This window comes from Canis lupus, chromosome X (genome assembly GCF_003254725.2).
Source record: "Canis lupus dingo isolate Sandy chromosome X, ASM325472v2, whole genome shotgun sequence".
Lineage (NCBI taxonomy): Eukaryota > Metazoa > Chordata > Mammalia > Carnivora > Canidae > Canis > Canis lupus.
Window position 1 is genome coordinate 88551236 of NC_064281.1, and position 4121 is coordinate 88555356.

General features: G+C 40.9%; 1 pseudogene; it reads right to left on the reverse strand.

The window, feature by feature from the left end:
* Positions 1 to 2168: 2168 nt before the first annotated feature.
* On the reverse strand, positions 2169 to 2995 carry LOC112649204 (60S ribosomal protein L7-like; annotated as a pseudogene).
* Positions 2996 to 4121: the final 1126 nt, after the last annotated feature.

Below are 4121 nucleotides of genomic sequence, written 5' to 3' on the forward strand. Positions count from 1 at the left end.
ACCTTGTCATGTGACCCTGGGCAAGTTATTTAACCTCCCCAATTTTCCATTTCCTTATATTTATAGTAGAGAGACTTATACCTATCGTTTTGTGTAATTCACACAACAATCCAGCAAGGGAGGTATAGTTCTCCCTAATGTCAATGGGTTTCTCCACTGTTGACATTTCGGGTGGCATAATGCTTTATTGTGGGAGCCTGTCCTGTGCATTGTAGGATTATGTAGCAGCATCACGGGCCTCTATCCACAACTACCCCCTCCAAATTGTGACAATCAAAAATATCTTCAGACATTGCCAAAAGTCCCCAGGGTGGGGGGTGCTGGTGGTGGTGGTGGTGGTAGTAGGAATACATGCCCTGGTGGGAATCTACTGAGTATAAAGTGGAACAAGTGTCAGACCTGGCATAAGTTGGCACTCATTAAGTGATATCTATTAGGTTAATTAATACTATATCAAAATTAGAACTTTTATTATTGATGCCAAACCTTAAAGCTATGTCAGTATATTTAATTATATCTAAGAATAACCTCTCAGACTTCTTTTAAAAAAAAGATTTATTTACTTATTTTGACATAGAGAGAGAGAAAGAGAGAGAGAGAGAGCAGGGGAAGGGGCAGAGGGAGAGAATCTTCAAGCAGACTCCCTGCTTAGCATGGAGCCCGACACAGGGCTTGATCTCAGGACCCTGAGATCATGATCTGAGCTGAAACCAAGAGCTGGACACTTAACAATTGAGCCCCCCCGCCAGGCACTCCAGACTTAGTCTTTCAGACTGTGTAAACCAGTCTTATTATGCTAAGAGGATTACGAGAAAATATTACTTTTCTACCTCATATCTCCAGCATCTTCTAGGCCTGCAACTCTAAGATGTTTTATTTACTGATGTGTTGTACAACCACTTAAATAACCACAAATACTACTTAAAAGTAGCTCACTTATAAGTGAATAATTGTCAGGAATGGTGACATTTGCAACTTTGAGGCATTTAAGGCACAACTCTTTCTTCCATCTAATTTGTTTTCCCTTTCCTCACATGCTTGCTCTGCAGAAACCTCAACTCCTACTTCACTAATAAGTTTTGGCCATCCAGTGCAAGCTTCCTCTGCTACCAATAGCCCATTTCCCACTCTTTGTCCTATCATTCTTGTTCTTATTAAAGGAAGAAGAGTCTGGGACACCTGGGTGGCTTAGTGGTTGAGCGTCTGCTTTTGGCTCAGAGCATGATCCCAGGGTCCTGGGATCGAGTCCTGCTTTGGGCTCCCTGCAAGGAGCCTGCTTCTCCCTCTGTCTATGTCTCTGCCACTCTCTCTTTGTCTCATGAATAAATTAAAAATATAAAAAAATAATGAAATAAAAATAAAAGAAAAAGAGTCTCCTCAATGAGTCTTCACTCTTGTGCTACCCTGTTTCTGGAAAGACCTTGCAGTAGCATTTATGGCTTCCTTAGCCACATCTGCACTGTATTCCTCTCTGTTGGCTCCCCCCCCCCCATCAATCATCCAATGAGATAGGCTTCCTCCATTAGAAAAGCCCTTTGCTACTGACTTCTGAAATTGCAGTCTTATTTCTTTGCTGGGACACACATGCTTCCTTCCCAGGTTTTTTCTGATGTTTTGTTTTGTTTTTGTCAAATCTCCTTTGTTTGATCAGCCCTTAAATTTTTGTATTGTTCAGTGTTCTGTCTTCAGATCTCTCATCTCACACTACACCAACTTACTTTACCCTCACCTAGGGATATCTCATTTTCTCTCAAGGATTCAATTACCAACTACTTGCTATTGTCTCCCAAATCTCTAACTCTGAACTAAATCTCCCTCCTGAACTTGAGATACGGTTAGCCAATTGCCTACCACATACCACCACTACGATGTCCAGTGGGTACCTTAAAATCAATATGTTCAGGAGCACTTGGGTGGCTTAGTGGTTGAGCATCTGCCTCCGGCTCAGGAAATGACCCCGGGATCAAGTTCCACATCGGGCTCCCTGCGAAGAGCCTGCTTCTCCCTCTGCCTATGAAGAGTGCCTCTCTCACTCTGTCTCTCATAAATGAATAAATAAAATCTTATAAAATAAAATAAAATAAACATGTTCAAAAAGGAACTTATCATATTATATTGTCAAAACTACTCCTCATCCAGTGTATTTTATTTTATTTTATTTTTTTCCATTTGAAAGTAGTCATTTATTAACTGACCAGATTACAAAAATAATCATGGTAGATACCTTAGTTCATCCTTCTAATAAGCCCATTGATCTGGTCTTCCCTGTTGCCAGCATCTCCACCTTCTACAAAATGGGTGGTCTTTTTCTTCATTCCGCTGCGTGGAGAAGATAATCTGAAGGGCCATAAAAAGTTGTTGGCTTCTTTGAAACATTTTCCAACAGTATAGATCTCGTGAGTCAGATCCTCCATGCAGATGATGCCATATTTACCAAGAGACCGAGCAATCAATGTGTTATCTGTCAGGGCAATTCGCTTCTTGTTGATCTTGCCATAACCACGCTTGTAGATCAATTCATTCACTGACTTCAGGTTTGGGTACCCCCATGCTATATATGGATCCACAATTCTTAGCATGTTAACTTAAGCCTTGTTGAGCTTAACAAAGGTGCCATTGAAGATCTGGCGAAGGCGAAGAAGCTGCAACACCTTTCGAACCTTTGGGCTCACACCATTGATACCTCTGATCCTGATGACAAATGCCAACTTGGGTTCTGCAGGCACATAGAAGTTGCCAGCTTTTCTCGCCATCCTCGCCATGCGAATGTCAGTTCTGTACATCTGCCTGTATTCCTTGTGGTAATGCTTAGCCTTTTCATAGATAAGCTTCCTCCTTGCCTTTCGAAGCATCTTTTGGGCAAACCTTTTTCTCAGATGCTTGATCTTCAACTCCACGAAGTTCCTTTGCTTTTACTTAAGGGTTTCTGGCACAGCAGGAACCTTCTTCTTCTTCTCTTCTGCACCCTCCATGGTTCCAGCCAGAAAAAGAGGAAGTTCCAGTGTATTTCATATCAGCATCCACTCAGTTGTCCTGGCCAAAAATAATGGCATCATTCTTGGTTCTTCTCTTTCCCCAAATCTCCCACACCAACTAGTCAGCAAGAACTGTCAGTGCTACTTTCGACATATTTATTGAGTCCACCCACTCCTCTCCGTTCCTATTAACACCATCATCTCTCTCTTAAACTGCCCAAATAGCCTCATTATTGGTCAACCTGAACTTAATCTTGCCCCAGTGTACATGCAGTCAGAGAGATCTATTTTTTTTCTTCAGAGGGATCTTTCTGAAGCAAAATTGATTGTATCATTCTCCTGCTAAAACCCTTCTGCAGTTTCCCAATACCAATCTGGATTAAATTCAAAGTCTTTGATGTGGCTCTATAACATTCTTGCGGCTCTATAACATTCTTCATCAGCTGACCCCTGCTGACCTCTTCAACAATCTCTCTACAAAATCTCTATTTCTTTCAGTTGTTTGAGTGATCATACTTCCTTTTCTCTCTGGATCACCACATTGGGTATTTCCCGCTCAGGTCACCCTTTGCCTCTCATTTAGCTAATTCCAACTCATCCTATAGGTCCTGGTTTAAATGTTACTTCCTCCAAAAAACCTTCCAGATCATTCCAATCTGGGATAGGTGGCACACCTTATGTGCTACATTAGTATCTTATGTCTCCCTATGCTGCACTTAATAGTTAGTCTTGTAATTGACAGTTTACTAGTCTTTCTTCTAGACTGTATCCTCCACGAGGGTGTTTTTAGGCCTCTGATGCTAATTATACAGGAGATGTGCAAGAAGTATTTGTGAGATGGAATTGAATTCAGTGTCACCAAGGAGCCTTACCAAATGCAAAGCTTTTATTGTCATTTTTAATCTTTCTGAATACTCAAATTATTTGATCCTTCCCTGTGTTCTTAAAATTATTCTTTGTTTTCAGCAACACATTGTCTGTAGATTCCCTTTCTACGTTTTTGACAATTTCTAGTCCTTCTTGTTTGCTGACCCCTTCCCTGTCCCTTAACTTTGGACATTTCGCCCAAGACTCTATTCTTCACACTTCTACTTTTCTTCTTCACATTCATTGTCTGGAACATAAAAGCATTAAAAAATATTTGTT